We start from the raw sequence: 26,592 nt of genomic DNA, 5'->3' as shown, positions 1-26,592 counted from the left end.
AGAGAGGGAAACTTCATAATTCCTGGAGCATTGGGTAGAGAACTCAAAAGGGCTTTGGCCATAATGTGCTCTGGTCTTGCCTCCCAAAGCATAACAGCTAGGGCTGAAACAAACTGCTTCCAAGTAACAACCACGCCCCAGAACAAAGCTCACAAATATATATAGGGGTCTAGCACCCAACAAGGTAAAATTCACAATGTCTGGCGTCCAGTAAGAAATTACTTGGCACGCAAAGATGCAAACAAATACAATCCACAATCAAGAGAAAAATCAACTGAAACTAACCCAGAAATGGCGCAGACGATAGAATTGGGAGACAAGAACATGAAAATAGTTATTACAACTGTCGCCCACATGTTGAAACGCTAGAGAAGAAATTGGACACATTAAGTAGAAACATAGAAGATGTTAAAAGGAACAAAACCAAATTTCTTGAGATAAAAAAGCTACAGTGGCTAAGATGAAAAATACGCTGGATGGGGTTAACATCAAATTAGATATTGCAGAAGAAAAGATAGGTGAACTTAAAGACAGCAATAGAAACTATCCAAAACGAACACAGAGAGAAAAAAGACAAAACATAAATAAGTAAACAGAGCTTCAGTGAGAGGTGGGAAACTTCAAGTGATCGCTTATATGTGTGATTGGGACCCCCAAAGGAAGGGGGGATGCAGAAAAATGAGTAGAAGAAGTACTGGATGAAAAATTTCCAAATTGAGTGAAAACCTATGGACCTACAGATCCAAACAGTCAATGAAACACGAACACAAGAAGCACGAAGAAAACGACACCAAGGAACATTATAATCAAATTCCTTAATACCAGCGATGAAGACAAAATCTTAGAGAAAAAGGCACGTGCCATGTAGAGGAACACAGATAAGAAGGGCGGCTGACCTTGCACTGGAAACAATGAAAGCCAGGAGACTGAAAGAAGGCTCACCAAACTAGAATGTTCTATCCAGCAAAAAATCTTTCTGAAATTAAGATGAAATAAAAGACAGTATTACTATTGTTCCCCCTTCTTGACTATGATGCCCTGGAGGGCAGGGCCCATGGCTCAGCTCCTTGCCAGGGTATGTACGCTACCTGGACCTATATTACTGGAGGAGTCTTATTGTCTCACTGGGTTTGGGTCCCCAGTGGCCCTACCTGAGCAGTGGTTTGGGGAGCCACGTGGGAAGTTCTCTGCTCATGGGGGACTGGTGGAGTCTGGCTAGTCTTGGGGGAGGCCCATGTGGAGGGGGCAGTGGCCCTTCAGGGGCTCTCCCTACTGAGGACCCCAATTTCTTGGACCCAGGCCCTGCCAAGTGAGCACAGGGGGAGGGGGTGTGAGGCATGTTTTGCATGACAACCTTGTGCTTTGTATTCCCCTCACTTATCCCTACAGGAGTGTAAAAGTACAAAAGAAATCTGTATAATGTTTTTAAAAACCACCAACCAAAAAGTATATAAATTTTAGCTGTTCACAAGGTTACAGGAAGTTTCCATGGCGACCACTGCAAGCTGCGTGCACTGAGGTGAGGAGGTAGGGCTCCACTTAACCCAGCGTATTAGAGCACTTGCCCAATTTCTGCCCAGGGACCAGGTCCCTGGCTGCTGGACTGGAGGGAAGGAGGCAAGCGGGGAGCAGGTGAGAATGTCACTACCTCTCTCCACCCTCGCCCGGCACTGATTTCAGCGGCTAATTAGGATAACACCTGGGGTCTTCAGCTGAGTTTTCAGGTACAGCCTCTCCCGAGCGCAAGCAGCCCTGTGGGTTAGGAAGACAGGATTGTCCCCTTATCCACATGGGGGCACAGAAGACCAGGGGCTGGATCACCCAGGCGACTACAGTCAGTGAGATGAAGGCCTGGGCTGCTGGGTAACTTGTAAACTCCCAGGACGCCTTTCTGTGTCACCACTCAGCACACCCTGGGCGGCCCTCAATTCCCGCCCCTGGAGACAGCCCAGAGCGGATGGGGGGGCCGGGGCCAGCTCTTCCTGCTGAACCCAGGCAGTGCCACCTCACCCCAGGGCTGTGTGTGTGGCAGGGGGCGGTGGTATATGTGTATGTGTTTGTATATGTGTACATCTGTGTGTATGCGTCTGTGTGTACATGTGTGTATCTGTGCATGTGTGTACGTATCTGTGGATGCATGTATATGTGTGTTCTGTGTGCGTGTGCAGGTGTATATGTGTTGTGTCTGTGTATATGTATGTATGTGCATGTATGTATATGGGGGTATGTGTGTGTGTACATGTGTATGTGTATGAATGTGTGTCTGTGTGTACATGCGTACCTGTGTATGTGTTATGTATATACATGTGTGCATGCATGTGTGTGTGTTCGTGTGTGTACATGTGTGTCTGTGTATGTTGGTGTGTCTGTATGTGTGTATATGTGTACGTGTATGAATGTATGTGTCTGTGTGTACATGCGTATCTGTGCATGTATGTGTTATGTATATACATATGTGTGTATGCATGTGTGTGTGTTTTCGTGTGTGTATATGTGTGTCTGTGTATGTCTGTGTGTCTGTATGTCTGTGTGTCTGTCTGTGTGTGTCCATATGTCTGTGTGTCTGTCTGTATGTGTGTGTGTGTGTGTCTGTATGTCTGTGTGTCTGTCTGTATGTGTGTGTGTGTCACCACTCACACACCCTTTAAGTTCCGGGGACCCGGCACCTACCAGGGACCCACCTGGCCCTACCCTTGTGTGAGATCAGTGCAGCTCATTTAAATCAGGCCCAGCTTCCGCCCTGCGGCTTTAGGGAGGGCCTACAGCAGGGGTGGGGCTGGAGGAAGGTGGGGGGCAGGGGTGGAAGGGTGGGCGGACAGCCAGGGAACCCGCGGAGCGGGCGGGGGAGAGGTCGATCTCAGGTGGTGGAATCCGGGACTCCCAGAATCTAAGCACCCACGTCCTGGAGTCCTAGAAAATCAGAACATCCAAGCAACGGATGCTTAGAATCTGAATCCCCCGAATTTTTTCTCTTCCATTCAGAAGGGACTTTGGACGATACCTGGCCTAATCACCTGCTGGGTGAACAATAAGGGAACTTCTTTCTTCTTGAAATCACAATTCACCCAAGATGGTCAACCCGAGCAGTCGGATCTGCAACTCTCGCTGGGGAGCGAGGAGGGCAGCACCACCTCTGACCCCCGGCCAACGTCCAACTCCTCCCTGGAGTCGCCCCAGCTTCTGTCCCACGTACAAGCCTACCTGCCTGTGCACCTTCATTCTGGGGGCAGAGGCCTCAAAGGGCGGCGGTCAGCCCCTGGTCCGCTCCCCACCCCTCACCACTCACTCACCTCTTCCTTCGTCTGATGGTTTACGGAGCTCGAACGCCTGCTGGATCTGCAGGCACCAAGGCTGCAGACTTGCTACGAGCCCTCCTCCCAGCCTTGGCCATTGCAGCTGACTCAGAGACTCCCTTCCAAGCTCCTGGGGGCAACTTAGCTGCCCTGGGCAGTCTTCCGTGGCCCAGGCTCCAGCAAAGCCCCTGCCCGAAGCAATCTGTTTACATCTATTTTCCTTTTAAAAAAAATTGGGCTCAGCCATTTTTAAGTGAGTGTAGGCGTGTTGTTGAAAGGGCCCGTCTTGCAGATGAAATGATTTTTTCAAAACCGGGAGTCGCTGTCAATGAAGAGTGGCAGCATTAACCCCCGGGGCCTGGCCAGGAGCCGAGGTCCGACCAAGTGAGGCCGCCAGGTCGAGAACTGCCAACCAACGCTTCATCTGATGATGACATTCCCACACTGCATGGAACAGAGGATGGTGGGCACCGCATAGAACAGACCCTGCTGATGCCCGGACCACCGGGCACTGGCCTCGCTCCTGCCCCGCTGGCTGATTTCCCGTCTCTGGGACACTCTGAGCCCCTCCTTTCCTGAACAGGTTTGGCTTGTTTGGAAGGGAGACCCGGATGGGAATATAGACGGCGTTTCTGGCTCGAAACATGGGGGTGTCTCAGGCCAGGGAGAGCCGGGCAGAGGCCACCGGCCCCCCAGCAGATGAGGTTGGCCCTCAGAACGGCACAGAAATATCCAGCCGTCCAACAAAAATCTACAACTGCCCCTACCCGGTGCCGGCCCGAGCCAGCTCTGGGCTCCTGATGAGCCAGACCGACAGGTACCATTCTCGACGGGCTCCCAGGCCGTGTACGGAGGGAGGCCAGTGGGAACGAGCCACAGAGCTGGGTGTGGACGGGCTGAGAGCGTGCCCTGGGCCTGATCTCCTCGGGAGGTGGTGTGAGGTCAGGGATGCTTCCGTGAAGGGCAGACCCGTACTAGCCAGGAGGGATCTTTCAGGCCGGGAGGTGAGGAGGGGGAAGGACCCCCAAGGATGAAGGGTCTTGAGTGTTCCAGAATTGGAAGTAAGCAGGGCAGGGGAGAGAGGCGAGTGGTGAGGCTGGGGGTGGGGGCTGGCAGGGTCTGTTCCCTGCAGGGCCCCTTGGACCGTACCAGGGGTCTGGGATCTAGCCTCAGTGGGGATGGCTTTTAAGCAGGGTCCCCAGCCGCACATGACAACAGAAAACCCGAGTGCCAGCGCGACGACCATTCCACAGCCTCCAGCCAGCAGGCCCAGAGACCCCAGAACCTAGTACCAGGTTGCATTTGTCATGCCCCTCTGGGTGTGCGGGGTCTTAGCTGGGTAATGATGAATCCTCACGACGAGAAGGGTACAACCATCCCCGTTTGTAAGGACCAGGAGACTAGGACACAGAGAGGTTTAATCACGCGCCTAAGGTCACCAGCTGGGAGGAGCCCTTGCCGGGGGCTGGACTGAGCTGCGGGGTCCTAACCCTTGTGCCTGTTCCACGCATCCCGCTGGATCTGCAGCCCTGCTGGCCCCCTGTCCGCCTCCCTGTACGCCCTCCTCCTCGCCCTCACCTCCCCTCATCCTCACGTCTCATCGTACAGATGTGGATGATCCCAGGAAAAAAAGGGCAGACGGCAAAAAACAAAACACAGCCCAGTGGGTGATAAAAAACCACCACAAAAGTGATCATTCAAGACACCATGCCGTAAAACAACATATTTTTTGGAAATAGAAATCTGTTTAGTAATTAGAGGGAATGCTCGTGTGGGAAGTTCCATGAAGGTACGATTAAAGTTGACTATATTTTTAATTTTGTGAACGGGTTCGCACTGAGCCAGGAGCCTTCTGCATGATGAGTGTTTTAACCACACAAACCCTAAACACGGGTAAATACCAGAAGCTCACAAGTAGACAAAAGAGAGCCTGCTATTCTTTTCTGGTGAAATATAAGACTTTTTTTTCACTGTCCTTCAAACCAGAATTGGATCATCACATCTTGGCATCGGCCCTCTCAAAGCCGTGACTGGTTTTGCAGTGTTTCGAGGGGATACCCTGGCAGGAAAAGACACGTGGTTTCTCGCTCTAAATGTGGGTCCTTCTCTAAGCCAGCGGCTCTGCTGGGCTCCGGGAGCAGTGGCCGGTGGGGCGGGAGGGCCCCCTGCAAAGAAAGGATGGGGTGATGGATCGTGTGCTCGCCTTGAAGTGGAAAAGGGAGCATTCTTATTTTGTCTTAGGAGAGAGTCTCTAAATGTATGGAGTGAGGGGCATTTGCCAACACCAAGCGGAAGAATTTGGAAGACAGGATGTAAAACATGGCTCTTCAAACTGCAAGGTGAGCCCCTCGACAGTGTTCCGGATAAACTAATGATGCTTCCCTGGCTGCCTCCTTCCTCTGCTGGGTCAGACACATTCCCCGTGGTCCCCGCTGCAGCCCCAGGCTTTCCTGCCTCCTATCACGCTTGGCAAAATAATACCAGCTAACACTAGGGGACGCGTTGGCAGCAGCTGCAAACCCGTCTGGCACGGCTGGGCCCCGGGGCGGGGGCGGGGGCTCTGCAGTGGGTCCTTCCTTTGACTGCTGCAAAATCCCCTCAGCACAGGGGGCGGGGGTGAGCCTTTTTAAGCCTGGCAGAGAGACCAGAGGATGACAGAGGGGGCCACGAGTGGGGAAACCGACTTCAATCACAGAACAGATCTGAGTGCTCAGAGCCAGTGAGACCACCAGGAAGTAGCCCAGCTGGTTCTCACGGGCAGGAGAGAGATGCGGAAAGCCGGGGCATCTTCAGTGGGTCACCGGTTACCAGCCAAAGTCAACAGACGGTGCCCCTGCGTCCCCGTGACGGCAGAAATGCCCCATCTCTCCACCATGCCTGCTCCTCCCCACTCCATATGCGTCCCTCAGGGCTTAGCTCAAATTCCACCTCCAGGAAGACTTCCCTGACTGCTCTTGCCCACGGGGTACCTCCCTCTGAATCTGGGACACCTGCCGCCTCGCACCCAGGTTACAATCCACCGAGAACTGCCCTTGCCTTGCCATCTCGTTCTATTCACGACTGCGTGTCCCCCCGCCCCACCCCGCATCCCCGGCCATGAGATCCTTCCCTGTAGGGATCACGTCACTGAACAAATCTGTAAAAACTACACAACGCAGAAAACCCGAATGACCTACATACCTGTTTACTAACACACGTCTAGGTAAATAAATGAGAGAATGGGGTGCTGGCGTGGAAAGATGCTCCACATCGGCTGATTTTAAAAGGACAAGGGAGGAAGACAGGCAGAAGAGCCCTTGGTGATGCCCAGTGTGGCCACAGCAAAGGACTGACAGCTAACGCAGGCGTGCGGGCTGCAGCTGGAAACAGGGGCTTTTACTTGGTGACAAACAAACAAAGCTGGATGTCTTGGTTTTTCTTTTACAGCAGGCATGGATTCATTTTATTTAAAAACCCTTTAAGGTAGATTAAAATGAGTATATATTCATTAATAATGTGAGCAGCATAGAGGAGACAGTCACCTACGATAGCTTTCCGCGGGTAGCGCCCTTTTTCTGTTTCGGGGTAGGGTATGTTTTCTAGAACAGTGTGATGCAAACTTCATTGAGCAGAAGAATCGCCCAGGGAGCTTTTAAAGCAGGTCTGGAGGGGCCGGAGAACATCTGCATCCCCAGCGAGCTCCCAGGGATGCGACGACTGCTGGTCTGTGGAGGACCGCTGCTCCGCGTTTACGCTTGTACAGTACGTGCAACTAAATACGGCAAATAACCATAAAGATAATAATAATAGAGACAAGACTATTTTCCAGGCCCAGCTGCTAGACAGGAAGCACCCCGAGGGGCCACCTTTGCATAAGCCGTGGAGCTGGTCGGGAAGAATCAAGATGCCGGTGGCGGTCAGGGAGCCAGAGTGGTCCCAGTGGAGGGCCTGCCTGCTTGTCAGGGGCAGCCCCCGGGCCAGCCTGTGGCCAAGCCAGGAAGTGAGCACCAGTGGGGGCTGCCCTGGGGTAGACCTGGGCTGGATGTTATCATTGTCATTTTATGAATGAAGAACCTGGGGTCCACAGAGACTAAGTAACTTCACTAAGGACACACAGCTTGGACACAAACACAGCTCCGGTCAGCCCCAAAGGCTGTGTGCTCTTATCCGCTCGGCCGCACTGCCAATCTGTCCTCAGTAGTCAGGGGATGTGGCGGGCCAGGCTGCAGCTCCGGGAGCCTGACTTGTTCTGGGGCCACTGCCCGGGTCCCTGATCAGCCTCCCCCTGGGTCTCCCAGCTGGTCCAGCCCTCTCCCACCTCTGCAACCTGGGAAAGCTGAGCTTGCCGTCTGCCCACTTCTCACTCTCCTGGTCCAGGCCTCCCTTGTCTCCCTTCTGTCTGGATGCAGGGATCTCCTCCCAGTCCTCCCTGCTTCCAGCCTCACCCTCTCCAAGGTATCCTCCACGCTGCCCTCTGGGAGCATTCTCTAAAGGCCATACCTGCCCGAGGTCCTCCCAGGCTCTCGCTGCCTGTGGTTCCTGGGGACCTCGGAGAAAGCCCACCCACAGAGCTGGGCTTACAAGCCTTGCCCGATCTGACGCCCACCCGCTCCCCACTTCCAAGGTCCCAGGGCTCTCACCAGGATTGTTTATTTAATCCTCCAAGGCCCCCAGGGAAGCAGGGGCCACAGTCTCCACTTCACAGCCCAAGAGCCAAAGGCCCAGGGTCCCATGGCCAGGAAGCAGCAACACGGCTTGGAACCCAAGCCTCCGTCTGAGTTCGGGGCTCTTGCCCACCCTCCACCCAGGACAAGCTTGCCCACCCACCTGAGAGCTTCCCCTTGCAGCGCCCTCCATCCCCGGGAAGACCCCGGCGAGGGGGCGCGGCCAAGGCCTGGGGGAGGGTTCACCAGCTTGAGCCTGTTCAGGGAGGGGACCTGATGCCAAAGGGGACAAAGAGCTTTGCAAAGAGAAACAAGCACGCGCTCCGTACCCAGGAGCCTCTCTGCTCGACGGTGGAAGGAGAGGAGCTGGCAAATGCCGAAGATTCTGGGCCTGTCAGATCCCCTCTGGAGCAAATCCAAAGGGACCGACACACCGCCAGGAAAGCCAGTGCCGAGGAAAGCAGCAGAGCCAGGCTGAGAAGCCCAGCCGCCGTGGCCTCGGTGGAGCAGACCCCGGAACAGACTCCGGGTGCCAATGCCGCCGGCCGGGACTCTCCGTTATCCCCCATATGCCAGTGGGGAAGGCAGAGGCACCCCCTTTTTTGCACATGAGGAGGCTGAGTGATTTGCCCAGGGTAGCCCGGAACCCTCTCTCTCTGCCACACAAATTGCCTTTTTACTGATGCACAGGACGTGGACTTGCTACTTTGGAGAGAGTGGCGGGGCTGGGAGCTGCGTGGAGGACAGGACGAGGGCCAGCTGCCACTCTGCCTTGCCTCCTGCCCGGTTACTGAGCCGTAATAAATCTCTCCCGCAGCTCCGCCTGCCCCCTCGCCCCTCCTGAGTGCTGTAATTATTCCTCGCGGATCCCGCTGCCGTCACTTCACAGAGCAGGTCCACGTGGCAGGAGCCCAGAGGCCTCTCTGCAGGAGCGGGTCCCGGGGCTGTGCGGCTCACCCAGAACCAGCACCGGGAGTCAGCAGTTCAGAACCAGCCCCCAAACATGCAACACTGGGGTCCTCACTGGAGTGGGAAGTGGGGTTGCTGGGATTGGGGGCTTGGGCTCACGTCAGCCCTGAGATTTCAAAACCCCTCCGAACTCTCCCAACACTGCAGCTCCTGCCAGGCTTACCCACTCCATTCGGGGCTTAGATGGACAGAGCTGCAATGGCCCACGGGGGACATTACATGACTCACCCCATCATGTCACAGAGGGAAACTGAGGTCTAGAGAGGGGGAGTGACTTGTCCAAGGTCATCCAGAAAGGTGGACAGAACTGGGCAGATACGTCTTGGCTCCTCCAGCCGTGCCTACCTTTTCCCCGAGCGCCCTTCTCCGTGCTGGACCATCGTGCTGGCATAAGCAACGTGTGTCTGGGGCTCAAAGCCTTGGAGCCTGGGGTGGGGGCTCTGGGATGGGCGCTCTCCCCTCCCCATGCTGGAGAGGCAGAGATGGAGAAGCTGCAACCCCTCCGTGTGCCAGAGCCGGGAGCAGAGCATCGGCTCACTCCAGAAAGGCCAGCAAGGCTCTCCAGAGTTCCCCACCCTGACTCCTGTGCACCCCTGGGGCACCAAGGCTGGGAGAGCCTGTGCATCCTTTTCAGACCCCAAACCCTTCGGAAGCCACTTCCAAGCTTTCCAAGTGAATCCGGACCAGTCAGCCCCACTGGAAATGCAGTCAGTGGGAAGACCGGAACTCAGCAGGATCCAAGGCACAAGGATCACCCTGTCTTTTTCATCCTGTTCTGCAGGTGCTTAACAAGCCACTACCAAATAAAAGAATGAATGGAGAAAACCCCACATTGCCTGAGCCCCAGCGTCAGGAGCGAGACGGATTTTTCACAAGTTCCCAGCATGCAAGCTTCTTTAGAAAGCTTGTGGTCAGTGTACATAAGGTTAAACAACCTCTTCCCCAGTATAGAAGGTGCTTGCACCCACCTGCTTAGATAAGAAGAGCTCTGGTCACCTAGACTCCATCCTCAATGCCGCCAGAAAAGGGGGAAGGTGGGAAGATGGGCATATGTGCTTTCCTGGCAAGCCCGAACTTTTGGGGGTTGGAAGTTCTCATTGTTCCTGGAAGCCCCCCAGAAGCCTGGTCTGGCCTGAGCGGAGGGGATCGCTGGAGGAAGGCTGGCAGGGTGTCCCTTCTGGCATTCCTGAGCCAGCTTCCTGGGGAACGTGCAAGGGGGCATGCTGGGGCTGTGGCCTCCGGGATGCCCCCTTATCTTCGAGAAGGGTCAGTGAAGTCGACCCTCAAGATTCTAGTCTCAGAGCTGCGGGGGGCTGCACATTGTCAGGACCGCTCATGCCACGTGGTCCTTGGCCTTGGGAGTGCAAGACATGGAGTGGGGTGAAATGGCAGAGCTGGGGGGTGGACAGGACACTGCTCCTAGATTTTTGGTGTTTGGAGAGTCTTTCCATCCCCGACTGGAAAAACCCAAATGCCGGTCTGGTGCTCCCCTCCCCCACTTAAGCTGAGATTTCAAACAGACAAAGATGGGTGTGAGGCGGGTGGCAATGACAGAGGCTGGTGTGTCTGAGGCCAGCTCTACCACTTACTGGCTGTGTGACCTTGGACAAGTGACTAAACTTCCCTGAGCCTCAGTTTCCTCATCTGTCAAATAGGGCCAATGTCCCCCTCCTCATGGGCGCCGGGTGCACTGAATGGATGATACCGCAGGTCCAGCACCCAGCATGGTGTCTTGCAGAAGGCAAATCTCGGTAAAGGAAGGTCTCAGCCCCTGGCAGCAGAGAGAATGGGGGCCAGGCACCTCTTGGAAACTTTCCCTCTCCAACATCCCTCCTCCCTGGCCGGGAGAGAGACGAGGCATCCCTCGGCACAGTGGGTGCCCCTGCCTTTCCCTCAGGCCCTCACTGCCCACTTCGCTCTCTGTCCACAGCCTCCTCGACAGGGGCGTACTTTCAGGGCGGCCGGAGATGGGACGGGCTTCCCGGGCCCCTGCAGCTGCCTGGGACAGGGACCCGGCGCAAGGCAGCCCAGGCAGGCTGCGGTGGGCGCTCCAGACGAGGTGGGCACTGAGCCAGGGCTTCTCCGCTTGCGTCTTCTGCCCCCCACGCCCCGTGACCCGCGCCCCCGCTCGGCCCTTACCTTGAACCATGGGAACGGCGCTGCCCCGGCCGGCCGAGGACTTGGGCGCACGTGACGGGGCGGTCCGGCGTCCGTCCCAGGCCGGGCGCAGCTAGTAGCGGCCGCTCACGCCCAGGCCACGGCTGCGGCGCCTGCTGGGGCCCGGCGGGCGAGGCGGGCGCTGGAGAGGCCCCGGAGGTCCGCGGGAGGCGGCTGCGTGCCCAGGCGGGAGCCCCCTGCCAGCGCCGGCTGCGCCGCGGCTCCGGACGCCCAGGCTGGCTCCCGGCGGGCGGCACGCGCGCGGCTCCAGCCCAGTCCCGGGCGCGGGGCGCGCGCGCAGGCGGGGAGGGCGCGCGCCCGAGCAGGGCGGGAAGCGCGCCGCCGGCCCCGCGCGCGCCGCCGTCGGGGGCTGCGGGGAGCGGCCCGGGAGCTGTCCCTGGTGCTGACGGCTCGTCCGCTCAGGGCCGAGGCTCGCGACCTCCCGCCGGCCTGGGGGCGACCCCACTCCCGCCCCGCGCCCCGCGGGGTCCCGTTGCTCTTAGCCTGCTTTCCTGGCGCTCCCCGTCTCCACAGCGTTGGAATTTGGAGTCAGGCCGAAGCTGCTGTTTACCAACAGTGCAACCTTGGGGCAAGTCCTTACTCAGGAAGTCTCTGGTTCTCATCTTCAAAATGGGCCTAAGAGCAGTGCCTGTAAGGTTGGTCTGAGGATGAAATTCAACGACGTGTAGGGGCTTGGCACACAATGAGTGCTTAGTAAATGCTTGCCTTTATCATGATTCCCCCCCCCCCCAACCACCACCACCATTTTCTTGTTTAGCAGCCACGGAGCAAGTGAGAGACGGGGGTAGTGCTGCTTCTGGGCTGGGCTGGCCAGTGTTGGGGGCTTGGTAGCTGCCTTTGGACCTCTTAGGGCATCCATAAGGGACGGGAGTAGACTTCTTCCTAGGGACTTCAAAGCACAGACTTAGGACCAATGGACAGAAGTGAAAGTGAGGCTGATTTGGGCTGGGTACCAGGGAGAACTTTCTGATGGAAGGTCCTTCCACCTGAAATGAGTGCTCGTGACCTCTGTCTCCACAGACCTTCAAGAGGAGGCTGCAACCACAGGGACCCTGAACTGAGAAAGTTCTGGAATTAAAAGGGCTTTGAATCAAAACATGTTAAGCAATAAAAACCATGCCAGCACACTGAAAGCACGGTTTGAATGTTTGCTTTATTGACCCTTAAGTTCTCTATAAGAAGCTACACCCTGGTAGGAAGAACGTGTAACTTCACGCCCATACTAGAGATGAGAATACTGAAAACAGACAGGGGAAAAAGTAACCTCCTGGAAGTCCATTCCCATCTTACAGATGGGCTGAGGACAGAAGGGTAAGCAACTTGCCCAGAGCCACACCGCAGGGCCAAGAGACCAAACGGACAGACTCCAAACGTCCAGCCTGCTGTCCAGCCTGCCAGGTCCCCTGGCAAGGGTCACAGTCTACTTTTCCAGAAGTATTCAAGCTATTTTGAGTCTGGAGAGTTTCCTTATAACAAACCAGGCAAGTACCTTATTCCTCTTAACTAACGGGAAGAGCTGGTGCCTGCCCCTTGTATCTCTGTCCCTTCCAAGCAGGATAATTAAACGTCACCTGCCTCATTTCCCAGGGGACCAGTGGTTGTGTTTGATTCATTAATTAACTGTGAGCCGTACCTGCTTCCACCAGGCACTTATCTCAAGATAAACATCACTCATTATGTGCTTAATATGTTCTAGACACAAGGCTAAACACTTGTCCTGCGTTGTTTCGTTGTTTCGTCTAGTCGTCTCAACAGTCCAGTGAGATAGATACTGTTGATACCCTGAGTTTGCAGCTGAAGACTTTAGGCTTAAGAGCAGTAGACTGGAGATGGGTTGGACCAATTCTCAGGCATGTGCTCCTAACACTCTTCTTCCAGATTTTCCACGTTTTCCCCAAACTAGGAAAAAAGATGGAAACATTAATAGAAATTCCATATAAGGAGTCAGAGAAAGAGAGGGGGAGGGGGAGAGAGAGAGAGAGAGAGAGAAAGAGAGGGAGAGAGAAAGAGAAAGACATAAGAGAGGTGCAAACTAGCCAGCCAATCAATGCTCTTGGAGTCGGCATAGGAATCCTTTAAATCAACATTTCCAGTCAAAATCCCCGTTACGACAACTGAGCAACTTTTCTTTTTTTCAAGATTTCTTGGATCCTAGCAAATGTGTGCCAGGAATTTTAAAAGGAACATCGCTGCCAAACCCTCTTTACCAACCTGCTCCCAGGCCCTTCCACTTCTTCCCATGCCTACTTTTCATTCACACTCTGCAGAATTTCACAGCTGTGGGTCTGGACAGCTGCAGACCTCTGAAACTGGTTCAGGCTCTGGAGCTCTTGACCTCGTGAAGCATTGGTTTCTTTCCTGTGCTGTGCAGAGAGGTGGGCTCCTGGTGCTTGTGATGATGTAATCGAGCCCATTTTACTGAATCCAGACTGAATACTCCTCCCAACATGTAAGGTTTCTTATCTTCACTTTACAGATGGTAACAGAGGGGTGAATTGGCTCACCCATGGTCACACGACCAGCAAGGAGGTGGCTGAATGGATTTCATTTGGATAACGACGTCCCATAGTCACCACCAAACTTGTTCTTCGTGTGACGAAAGCGTGGCTTGATTTTAAGCAAAAACCCCATTTCCAAAAATAAAAATGGGGTGGGGGAAATGAAGAGTCACTGGTCTGACTTTATAGAAACAATTCACCATCAGATTTCCTTAAATAGCACTTTCTCCTGTGCATGAAAAGAAGGATTTGAGCTACACACAGTTCTTTCAGGTTGGCTAAAAACAAGCCTGGGGGTGGGAGGAACGTCATGGCGCCACCCCACTGGTGTTCCTTCCACTACAATCTGCTTTTCAGTTGCATGGCAACTGCAGACTACGGCAGCTACTATGTCCCCGGCACCAGCATCTTTCCGCAACGTAGAGCTTCATGGATATAACTCAAATCCAACAGATGGCCAAGTTGGGTGAAAAAATCCCAACACGTTGGATCATGTGTGGCAATTTACAAAGGTTCGTTTTCCACTGATAGCAAATGGGGCTTTTGTAAGTTGAGTCTGGGACGGGACCTTTGTGGCCACATGTTTCTTGGGGGCAAGTGTGGCTAGCCTGTAGCGGGGGGACCATGGCTTGACCGTGGGGACTCAGCCTTCTAATCACAGCCACACGGTCACATATAAGTTCAGGTGGAGTGCATTAAGTTCTTGGGAGCAAAGGATATTTACCCAGCTGCTATTTCTGACCCGAGTCTGGTCCTACAGAGAGACAGAGAAGCAGAGTGCTTGAGGGGTAAAGTTTCTGCCAGGATGTGAGAATAACGGCCAAGAGCCTTTCCAACTCTCTTTCTGGGAGCCTTCAGGAGGGGGTGAGTTTGCCATCTCCAGACGTGTCCAAGCAGCAGCTGGCCATTACTTAAAGCAGAGATGAGCTGGCCGAGCTGACCCCGGGAACACTTCCAACCTTGGAAGTCCGTGAGATTTCAGAAGGCGCAGCTGATGGCTGCTCAGAGGGGGCGCCCCCTTTCCCCAGCCTCTGTTTCAGCTGCCCAGTGGATCTTGGGGCACCAAAAGGGGCACCCCGTTGAGCTTTCCAAGTTTATGGGCGCTGGGCCAGATGACAGAAGTGGCTGCTGTTTCCACCAGTGAGTACTTATGGAAATAGCCTGTACCTTTGGGCAATTGCTAAATTAACCTTTGTTTGGTCATTGAATTGTTTTGTTTTCCCCATCTGCACTCCTAAGGGGTTCCGCCTGATTGAATGGGCTGGTGGCAGATCCACTGATGTCACTAAATCTATGTCTCCAAGCCAAGCCCATTTAGAAAACAGATTAATTAAAAAAAAAAAAATTGTGTGATGGGCAACACCATGACACTGTGATTATGTTGTGATGTTGGCTAACAGAGTATACTCACATCCTAGACTAAGGACTTTGGATTGGGTGTCATTTGGACGTGACCAGGAGATTAACAAGGCATCAAAGTGTGTGAGAGTGAGAGGGTCAGACAACCAGGCGTGCAAGGGGCCAGGAATGGGCGGGTATGTGGTGTGTGTGCCAGTGGTCAGGCACACATAGTGGGTGGGGTGATTCCAATTGCCCTGGTAGGAACAGACAGCCTGGTCTGTTTGAACAGAAATCGCTGATGGTTTTTAATTACTGCAACATTTTAAAACGTTGTGACAGCAAGCTTGATATGTTTGTTCTTTAGGAATCTTCAAGGTTGCTGGACGAGGAAACCATGGTGATAAGTGAGGTGCTTGGGACAGCCAAGGGTCCCTCAGGGCTCCTTATGTGAATCTCAGGACAAGTCCTGCCGAGGGTGGGGGAGTGAGATGGGGCCCCAGGGGATTCTTATTTCCTCCATTTCAGAGATTTGTTCCTTGTTGAGAAGCTTTAGCAAGAGCTCTCTGGATCTGATCTTCAGTTTCCCAGCCAAACCGTCCCACAGGAAGAGCAAACCCAGGCAGCGCATTCATTCATTCATCCATCCATTGATGTGCCGCACCCTGGGGAGGGGTGCAGAGACAAGGGCAAAAGCCCCTGTTATCTGGGAGCTCAGAGGTGGGTGAGGTTTCCAATGAGACAAGGTTCCCTGCACCAGGTGGAGCTGGACCCGGGACTGTGCTATGATTAGCTAACCCTGAGCCCTCCTGACAGCCCTGAGAGATGAGAACTCTTCTTTTATTTGACGCATTTGCCAGTAAAGAGGCTGAGACTTGGAGAAGGGAAGGCCTGCCTGGGCCGGGATCCCGCTGGCTCTGACGTCCACACTGAGCAGGTCCCATGCTGCTGGGGGGCCCCCGCTAATCCTGCTAAAAAATAGGAGATAAAAATAAGAGATTGCCTGTTTGGACTATGTGAACCTATTGTGAACCTTTCCTAAAAGGAGAGCGATCTCCTGTCACCTGCCTGCTTCTATTAGCACAGGCTGCAGACAATGCTGGAAACGGTTCATTTTAATAAGAGATGAAGATGGAGGCCCCTCTGTGACTGACACTTACAAACGTCATGACACGACAATAAGGTCTGTGTGAGGTTGGAGGCCTTTCATCCCGATAGCGAGGGAGCCGTTCCTTCCCTCAGGACGGTCTCCGAGGTGCCACGTGAGCTCCAGCCACCCAAGCCCTACAGCAGATGACCTTCCCTGGGGCACAAAGACCGGAAACGTGGACTTGGACATTGCTCTCCTGTCAGAATCCATCACTGCCGCCAGCTCCCGATGGCAAGTTTGGTGGGGGATGAGGGAGAGGGAGGGTTTGGGAGGGGAGGGAGGAACAGCGAGGTTAGATGTGGGGAAGCAGAGCTGAGCACGTGTTCCGGGGTGGCGGGACACAGGGGTGAGGGGTGGGCTGTGCCGAGCTGAGGCTCCCTCCTGCCCTGGCCTGGCCGCTGCCCCCACCACCCCCCATCTGGGGGGCCTGGAGCGACCTAAATAGCATCAGCTGCGGTTCTGTGCCCAAGCACACTGCTGCCCGAGCCAGGCCCCACACGGTAAAATGGGGAGATATGCGCGGTGTTTGGAATTCCACTAAAGAAGCTGGGAGGACAAATTTCACTCTCAGCCTCCCTCGCCAGGTCCTTCTCTATCCGGCGTCTGCTCCCTTTCTTCGTGGCCCTGATTCCCCGGGCACTGTCTCATCCATGGTTCCTTCATCCTCTGCCTCTCTGTACTGGGAAGGAAGGTCCATGAGGGCTGAGCTCTGTTTCTCTCGGTCTCCGGCTCCCAGCACCAGCCATAGCGACTGTTTGTTGAATGAATGAAAGACCTTTGCATGAGAAAGCATTTGTCTGAGGCTCTATGCTGGTCCTAGATTCTCAGCCTTGCAGACTAGGAGTAGCCAGAAGCGGAGCCTCCCTCTGTTCCTGACGCCCGTCTGAGACCACTGGCCATGATGATCCTTCCTGTGGGATGGATGAGGACACCGAGGCGGTGAGGAGCAAGTGACTGCCGGATATGGAATTGATGCACAGCTCAGGGGTGTGCCCAGAGCCCCTCCCCGCCACCAGGCTCCCCAGAGAGAAAAGGCAGAGCCCATCTCAGCCCATCTGCCCTGGGGACACTTGGACCACTGCAAGACCCCTAAGTGGAGCCTCCCACCCCACCCTCCCGACCCCCATCCATCCCACGCACGTCGGGGCCCCTCCCCAGCGGGAACTGCCTCGAGGTCCCCCTTGGCCTTCCGGATGGAATGCAACCTCTGCAGGGCAGGCCGGTCCCACCACCCTCCCCAGACCTTCGGCCTAGGACCACCCCCAGATTGGCTGATCCCAGGTGCACGTTTTATGTCCGTGCCTCACTGCCATTGCCCATGCCGGTGCCTCTGCCACAGATGCTCTTTCTACCCGTCACCATTGGACGAGCTCCTACGCACCCTACAAGGCCCAGCTTGAGAGATGCCGCCTCCGGGATGCCAGGAGGATCACGTAACACTTTGATCAAAATTCTAATGTCCCCTTTTCTGCAATTGTTTACCTCTCTTTGAGCATGAGCGCCTATGCCAAGTCAGACTGACTCATTTATTGAGTACCTACTGTGTGCAGCACGGGGATGGGTGCTGTGATGCAGGGGTAGACAGGACAGGCCCAGTCTTGTCCTCTCAGAATCTACCCCTGGGTCAGGCTTGTGGTCTGGGCTGGTCCAAAATTTGGGTCTGGACCTGTAGATCTGGTCACACTGCCCTGGGGCAGCACAGGGGGAAGACAAGGGCTTGGAGGTGGACAGACCGGGGCTCGACCCTGGTCCCCTGCTTCCTAAGTGGGTGAACTTGGGCCCTCAGCTCAGCCTCAGTTTCCCCAGGTGCGGCTCTGAGCCACATGAGTCTGCTTACCTCCCAGGTGAGGGTGAGGCCACCCCCGCCCCGCCCCCTCCAGCATGGATGCTCTGTGAGGAAAAGGCTGTGGCCATCCCAGCAGCAAGGGCTGCACTGGGCATGAAATCCCACCCGTTCCTCCTGGTGGTCCGGCCTGGCGCCTGGGTGCTGGTCTCTGGAGCCCCAGTCCCGCCGGCTTTACCCATTCTAGTGGGGGGGTGGGACTTGGCCAGACAGCTTCCTTGCCTCTGATGGAGCCTGGAGGGGATTGGCATTCCACCCTGGGGCCCTACCCAGGGCCCCGCCCGCCGGCCGCCCCGTGGACCGGGCGTGCTCCCCTCCACAGCCCCGCCTGCGGTCCTCCCTCCTTGCCGGCTATGGACAGGCCTTTGCACGCTTGGTCTGTCCCTTGGCAATGATGGCACCAGGAGGCTGGGGGCAGGGGGCAGCAGGTGCCAGGCCGTGGGAGAACATCTGGGCACATTAGCATGCAGTGCTGAAAACCAGGCTTTGTCTCCAAACCAGGGCCAGTGGTGCGCTGGCAGCAGGACACATGGCCGGGAGGGAAGGGCCTGCCTCGGGCATCTACCACCGATCTTGGTCTCCTCACCGACCCGTTGTCACCCCCAGATGGGTCAGTCTGGGGACATGAGTTCTCTCTGTTGGTGGCTCCTGTCCCCACCGCACCCTCCTTGCCCCCTTTCTCAAAGGCTGGGGTGCAGTGTGGCTCCCAGGTCGGGGAGGGACCCCGGGGCCGCTGTCCTTGTTATGAAACTAGAATCACCCACGAGGACACCGCTGCCCTTCCCGACACCTGCTGGCCTCTCCCGCCGCACTGTTTTCACCAGCCTTGCCGTTTGTGTTCTGATGAGAAGTTCGGGGTAGTCGGGCGACCTTGTGCGCCCTGAGACCCTGCCACGTTTGTGAGGCATGCATCTCCCCTGGGAGAAGCCTGGGACGGCCGCACTCTGCTGCCACCAAGCCTGCCCCTCCCTTGGGGGCTCTCACCCCGAGCATCGGGGGCTCGGGCCAGAGTGGGCCTCGCTTGGCCTGAACGTCGGTTCCCTCCCTTTTACGGGGGCGCGGCATGCAGCTCATGAGGGTGGGTGAGAAAGCCGTGTGTGAGAAGTGAGCGCGGCTGCTGCTTGTGTGGACACCGGCGACAGGCACCTTCCAGCCTCCCCCCAGGCGTGGCCAAGGAGGGGGCATGGCAGGTGAGCGAAGGCCGAGGTGGGGGGCTCTACACCCCGGGCCCCCTCTCTGTAGGGTTGCATCTCTCCATGTCACGCTGGCTCCTGGGACCCAGCGCTCTCCTTCTGGGGCCTCCTCCCTTCATCCCAGCGGGGAGAACAGCAGCTCATTCCTGCCCTTCACCCGGGGCCTCTCGCTGGGCCCACCTCTTCACAAAACCCCTGTTATTAAACCCTCCTTGGACACCCTCATCTGAGTGACCTGTCCTTTTCCCTCTGGGACCCTGCCCGATGCTCCCTTCTCCCAGACACACCGGGACCCATACTGGATGTGATTAAATTGCACGATTTCTCGGCATTAAATGACATCTCTTTGGTTGACTGTGCCTTTGCCTGCCTGCTGCCGTGGCTGAGAATCCTTTCTTACATCTGCTCATTTCGTTGGCCCATTTCTTCCATTCCTGAGTCCTTGTGTCTTCATACTGATCTGTGGGTGCTCGCTACATATTCAGGAGATGAATCCTGAATCTCTTTTATGGGTGGCAAATATTTCCTCCCCGCTGGTGTCTGTCTTCATTTCTCTTTATGGTCCATCAACATGCTTAGGCTGACAGTTTTCAAGGGTAGATCTGTCGGGCTTTTTCTTTAGGGCTTCTGGGAGGCTGATAAAAGTACACGATATTTTCCCTACTATTGGTGCAACTTTGACTTTGATGCTTAGTTTTTAGCCCATTTAGGAATTTTGCAAATGTGAGCCAGAGGTTTGCTTACTTTTATTTCCATTTTGTTTTGACACATGACTAGCCAGGTGTCACCTGTTCCCTATCGAAGTGAAAATCACATCCATCGTAAATCTCATTCCATACACGCAAGGGTCTGTTTCTGGACCCTTTGCTGTCCTGCTTGCCTCTCCCTTCCCCAGCATGTGACAGATACAACTTTTATGGCCCTGTGGAACCACTGTTATCGAGAAGGGCAAAATGCCTGTCAATGTTCCTTTATCTTGCTGCCAAAATTTTCTTAAGTTTTTTCTCTTCTGAATTATGTATATTATCAGCTTGTGAGGTTGGGAATCCTTGGGGGGCTTTAATTAAGATAGAACTGAATTACAGATTAATTTGAAGAAACTCAACATCTGGAGAGTAGTGCAGAATGGTAGAACCCCTAGGACCAGGCAGCCTGGGCTCAAATCCCAGTTCTGTCACTCCCCAGCTGTGTTCCCTTGGATAAGTTGCTTGACTTCTCTGTGCCTCAGCTTCTTCTTGTGTAAAATGGGGTAATAATCACACCAATATTGCTGGAAGCATTAGTGTAAAAAATAAAAGAGTGAAGATATGTAAAGCACGTATGAAATCAGACATCATCTGTTTTGAGAAAAATCATTATTGAATTTATTACTAGGAAGGAAAAAGCTGCCAGTTAAGCTGTGATATGCCCTTAATTGTAAAGTGTATGTCAGTTTCAGAGATGTTCAAATGTGGAGAATATACTTATTACAATCAGTACAGGAGAACATTGTCTTTACAATGTTACAAAGTCTTCCCATCAAGGAGCCTGGTTCTGGGCTTCCCTGGTGGCGCAGTGGTTGAGAATCTGCCTGCCAATGCAGGGGACACGGGTTCGAGCCCTGGTCTGGGAAGATCCCACATGCCGCGGAGCAACTAGGCCCGTGAGCCACAATTACTGAGCCTGCGCGTCTGGAGCCTGCGCTCCACAACAAGAGAGGCCGCGATAGTGAGAGGCCCGCGCACCGCGATGAAGAGTGGCCCCCGCTTGCCACAACGAGAGAAAGCCCTCGCACAGAAACGAAGACCCAACACAGCCATAAATAAAATAAATAAATAAATAATAAAAAAAAAAAAAAAAAAAAGGAGCCTGGTTCTTATCCTTAAATATTTACTGAGATTTTCATTTTCTATCCTTCAATAAAAAAAATTTTTTAAGTGCTTTTATTTTTTTTAATTTATTTTAAAATTAATTAATTAATTTTTTGGCTGCGTTGGGTCTTCGTTGCTGCGCGTGGGCTTTCTCTAGTTGCGTCAAGCCGGGGCTACTCTTTGTTGCGGTGAGCGGGCTTCTCCTTGTGGTGGCTTCCCTTGTTGCAGAGCACGGGCTCTAGGCACGCAGGCTTCAGTAGTTGTGGCTCGCGGGCTCTAGAGCGCAGGCTCAATAGTTGTGGCGCATGGGCTTAGTTGCTCCACGGCACGTAGGATCTTCCCGGACCAGGGCTCGAACTGGTGTCCCCTGCATTGGCAGGCGGATTCTTAAACACTGCACCACCAGCGAAGTCCCTCCTTCAGTAAAATTTTATAGTATTCTTCATATGAGTTCTCTAGGGTCTTCAATAATTTTTAGGAGGGTGAAGGGGTCCAGAAGCCCAAAAGTTTGAGAACCATGGCTCTGCATTAACAGAAAGGCAGGGAGACCTTAGGATCATCTTAACAGATGTGGACAGGGCAGCTAATTACAGTCAGCGTCTATTGCTGTTTGAAAAGAGAAACTTGCTCACCTAGGAAAGGGTATCTGACGACAATCAATGGCAGGCATCCTGCACTTGGGGAAACGTGGAAAGTGCTCGCGGGAACAAGCTGACCTGTGCACCCTCGCACGCCAGGGTCTCCGCCGCCAGGGAGGTCTGGCGAGCCTGCATGACAGAAACGGAAATAAAAGACACAAATATTGAACCGCCAGAAGCTGAGCTGTGACTACTCACTGACACTGGAAAATTCCACTTGACAAATCCAAGTGAACCCAATGGAGATTTATTAGGACAATTACCAGTTTAGCAAGTCGGCCAGCTACAAAATAAACGCTTTTAAAAAATCAATGTTTTTGTACCCATTACCATAACCCAAGTAGAGATGTGATGAAAAACTGATTCAATTTGAGGAGAGGGACAAAGGGAGCTTAACTGAACATGTGTTACGTATTTATTTTGTAAAACCAAAGCAAACATGGCATAATAAGCGTATAGAAGATCTGAGTGGAGAGCACGTGAATATCTGTGACACCACTCTCTTTATTTTTCTTATATTGGAAATATTTTAGAATACAGAGATGACAATGGATCCCATTCCTGACAACCACAAAATTACCCGGACTTCACCGTATGCTGACTTTTATCTTCCCAACCTTTCTTCTGTCCCCCGTCCTCCTCTTGCTTGGGTTAAGATTTTCGTTTTGTCAGAATACACCCTTGAGTAATTCTGTCAGAAAGGAGGGTGGTGGCCAAATGTATGAGTCCTTGCATGCTTGAATGTTTCAATTTTGCCCCGAAAGCAGAATGCTGGTTTTGGATTGGTGGACTTAATAACATCTCTCAGAATTTTATTTATTTATTTTTAAAAAAATTTTATTTATTTATTTATTATTTATTTTTATGGCTGTGTTGGGTCTTCGTTTCTGTGCGAGGGCTTTCTCTAGTTGCGGCAAGCGGGGACCACTCTTCATCGCGGCGCGCGGGCCTCTCACTATCGCGGCCTCTCTTGTTGCGGAGCACAGGCTCCAGACGCGCAGGCTCAGTAATTGTGGCTCACGGGCCTAGTTGCTCCGCGGCATGTGGGATCCTCCCAGACCAGGGCTCGAACCCGTGTCCCCCGCATTGGCAGGCGGATTCTCAACCACTGTGCCACCAGGGAAGCCCCCATCTCTTAGAATTTTGGAGGAGAGATCTGGGTCCCCTGTCATTTTGTGTCGCTCTTAGGAAAACTGGCATTGCTCTAGCAAGCGCCTCCACAGGTAAGCTTTCTCTCCCTCTCTTGCTCTTTTTCTCAAGTTTGCTCTCAAGTGGAAGTGTTCACTCTCTCTCGCTTTCTCTGGGAGCATCTTCACTCTGTTCTTGGGGCTCTTTCTGGCCGCCCCAGGTCTGCCGGCCTGTGTTCATTGGCTCCGAGTCTGAAGATGGATGTCTTTCCGTAGCTCTGGGTCATTTGGCTGTTTTCTTTCTTCTGTCCTTGCTGCTCCACTTTGGGATTGTCCCTTAGCTGGCTGTGGGGCATCTGGAGCTGTCCCCCAAGTCCCCACTTTTCCCTCCTGTTTTCCATCCCTTTGCCCTTTAAGATGAATTCCTCCAGCGGTGCCTGGCCTGGTCTTCCAGCTCACCGACCTACTCCTCACATGTTTCCTTTCTGCTCTCAGCCCGTCTATTCTAAATTTCCAAGATCTCTAATTAGTTCTTTTATATCAAAGCCCATTCTTGCTTCAGGACTACGATAACCCCTCTTATCTCTCTAAAGATAGTAATTATACTTATTTTAAAATCTCTCTGCTTACTCAATCAATGCCGCTTCCCTGGGGGTTGGGGTTTCTGTTTCTGAGCTGAAGCCTCCGTGATGGGGTAGCTTTTCCTCACACGCTTGGTCTGCTGGGCAGTATGCCTATTTTTGCATTTGATCTGTCTGCCGCTGCTGCGTCTGTTTCTGAGCCTCTGACGGAAGATGGGGTGGTACGAGCATCCGGGCAAGGTGGGTGGGGAATTGCTCCCTTGGACGGGGGTGGGGGGGTGCCCTGTGTTTCATCAGGGACAGTAGTTCCCTGATCAATGTCCTGCAGTGGTGACCGCTCTCTGCTTTAATCTGGGGACTCAGCGGCTCTCTGCTGCTTACCACGTGTGGGAGGAGCGACTGGTCACGGGGCTGGTCCGTGGGCAGCAGCTCAAGGAAGCACGCTGACCATCCTCCCACCCCACCACACGCCTTGTCTCTGTGGCTCTGAATCTGGGACTCAAGCCTCTCTAGCCGTCCTCTCAGAGCACCTGTTGGGAATGTGGTTTCCTCTAATTTTGTCTCTTTGCATCTTTCTGTGATTCCTACAGAATTCTGATCCCCTGAAAAGACTCCCTTTTTTAAAACACCAATTCTGTTATGAATTCTTTTCTTTTAAAAACAGCTTTCTGACACTTGGTAGGATTTGGGGGGTGGGGAGTATGCATCGCCTCCCATTTGACTGAAGCCTCGGAATGTTATTCAACACACCTGAAGAGCGTGTTTTGCCCTGGATACCCCATGGCCCCCCTCCAGGGCGGGTGAGGCATCAACAGATCCTGGGTACCAAGTACCGGCCCCCAAGATGTAACAGCATCCCTTCGTTTTGGATGATGGAGACTAAAGTCTGGGTCTGCTTGACGTTGTGAGACCACACGACAGAAAATAATCCAACTGCTGAAACCACAAAAGTTATTGGTAACTTCCAGGGCCTTCCTCTGAGCTGGGGGTGATGACCTCTACATCCCCAAGGAGACACCAGCTTACGTGGCGCTCCCCTTTGTCCCTCAAAGTGCTGTCCTGAAGCTTCTGTTTGCTCAAACGTAAGAAAGGCGGCTGATGTTTTGGTTTTAAAGGACACCCCTCTGGGCTGAGACGGTGTCGGTGGCAACAGAGGATCTCAGCCGGGGGGTGGTAACATCTATCAGACTAGCCAAGGAGATGCCACACGATGGGTTCCTCGACAGGACCCTGGAATGTACCGGGGACCCTCAGCAGCGACCACACAGTGACCTCCGTGCTCCCACCGTGCAGGGGACTGTCAAATGCGGACCTGTTGTCCAGGGCTGGTAACACCCAGCCCAGCCCCAGCCCTACTGAGACATCTTGCCACTCCAGATACTGACCAAGCATCCCCCGGAAGGATGTCCCCGTCCGCACCTGCACCGGCTCACGCCACCTCCTCACCTACGTGTAGCATCGTCTCTGTCCCGACGTTTAATTCGCCTCGTCCCCCGCCCGCTGTTGGGCAAGTCTCTGCATAACTTGATCAGTGGAGAGACAATTGGATCAGGGTGTGCAGATCGCTGCCCCCCTCTTACCTCGTGAATGTCAGAGGCCCCCAGGCACCGGGACCTGCTCCTTCCAAAGTCTCATCTTTGAAAAGCAGATGGCGAGCCTCAGGCTTTATTGAATTTGCGTTTATGTATGTGATGCATTTGACTGTAGCCGGAGGGCGGCTGCCCGGCCCAATAGCGAATTTGGCCCGTCAACAAGGTTAAAACCTACTTACCTGTAAGAAACTATTTGTTCCAGGGAGGGGGTATTGCCTTTGGTGGTTGGCTCCCGGCCAGTGGCTGACAGTCTTCCTTGAGGAGAGCCTTTTGGACCTCGGGAGTGACTTCCATGAGGAAGCCCAGCTGCCTTTAGCCCCACCGTTCCAGTTCTGGGGGCTGATCCTAAGGAATCACAAGCACGAGAGCCTGAGGATGGATGTGCGTGATCGTCGATTGCACCGCTGCCACTACCGGTTTAAATGAAAAACCAAACAGCCCACGTATTTACCAGCAGGGAGTGGGTTCAATAAGTTAGCACATAGTCACACAAGGGAATATTGAGAAAGGAGAGAGGCTGCGTGCCCAGCACCCTCGGAAACGGACGCTTCTGCTCTGTGCAGTGTGTGCCCCAAGCGGGACCTCAGACTCAGACGTCGCTCGGCGCTCAGGCCGGGTGGAAGCTCCACTGAGCCCGGCAGGCGCCGCCCTTCAGCATCTCTCAGATCTGACCTCCAGATCTGCCCTGCCCCAAGGTGGGCGGGGCCCTCTGACCTTCGGGCCGGAGTCACCTTTACTTGGCTGTGGCTTAAGGAGGGGGGGCAAGTCAGAGGGTCCTGGACCGGGTGGCACCAGCTGACCCACGGTGCTGGGCGGCAGCTGGCAGGGACCGTGGGTGTCACGGGGGGTATAGCAGCCCCGCGCTTCAGGACCGCGGGACGGTGTGGTCCTTGACCTCTGAACGGGATGTAGGGGGGCTGGTCATCCGAGGAGCGGCGTGGCCGGGCAGCTGAGTTGACCGCTGCCTCCTGGCTCCCTTGTCAAGGCCATCGTGTGGGCGGGCAGGGCCTGCGTGGAGCTGCCCGGAGGATCAGGAAGGCCCGCCCTCTCCTCCAGCCTCCGTGAACGCCTCCAGCCCGACCGCCACTGCCTGTGGCCTTGCCTGTATCTGCGTGTCTCTAGTCTGGGGTCCTCACCTGTGACGTGGTGGCGCTCAGGGCTCTGAATGCTCGAGAACGCCCCGCACATGCAGCCTCACATCAGAGCCGGGCGGGGGCTGGGCTCACGCACGGGGCATCTCGAAGCATCAGGGCCCAGACCCCAGCAGCGTGACGGCTGTCACCTACCTGGACTGGCCAACTCTGGGCCAACAGCAGGTGGACTGACTTCCGGGTGACGCGGTGGCTGTCCTCCGAGGTGACTGGGCTTGTGGACGTGAACTAGAGGTGGGCACAGGCCTACGGAGGCGAGAGGGGCAGCCTCGTGAGGAGGCAGAAGCAGCAGTCCCCCCGCCAAGGTCACAGCCAAGTGTCAGCACGGGTCCCTGGGCGCTCACCCCGCTGGGCACTGTTCCCATTCTACAGATGAGGAAAGTGAGGTTCAGGGCACACAGCTCCGTCCGGACCACACAGCAGTCAAGCTCGGGGCTCAGGCCCCTCTGGGGTGGGCAGTGGTCTGGGTGCCGCCTGAGGACCGGCCACCTTTCTGGCAGTGGCCCCTTCGGAAAAGCTAAAGACACAAAAATTGCGCACCCGCACCT

The sequence above is a fragment of the Balaenoptera ricei genome, chromosome 6, assembly GCF_028023285.1.
Source record: "Balaenoptera ricei isolate mBalRic1 chromosome 6, mBalRic1.hap2, whole genome shotgun sequence".
Lineage (NCBI taxonomy): Eukaryota > Metazoa > Chordata > Mammalia > Artiodactyla > Balaenopteridae > Balaenoptera > Balaenoptera ricei.
Note: the sequence above shows the minus strand (reverse complement) of the source record.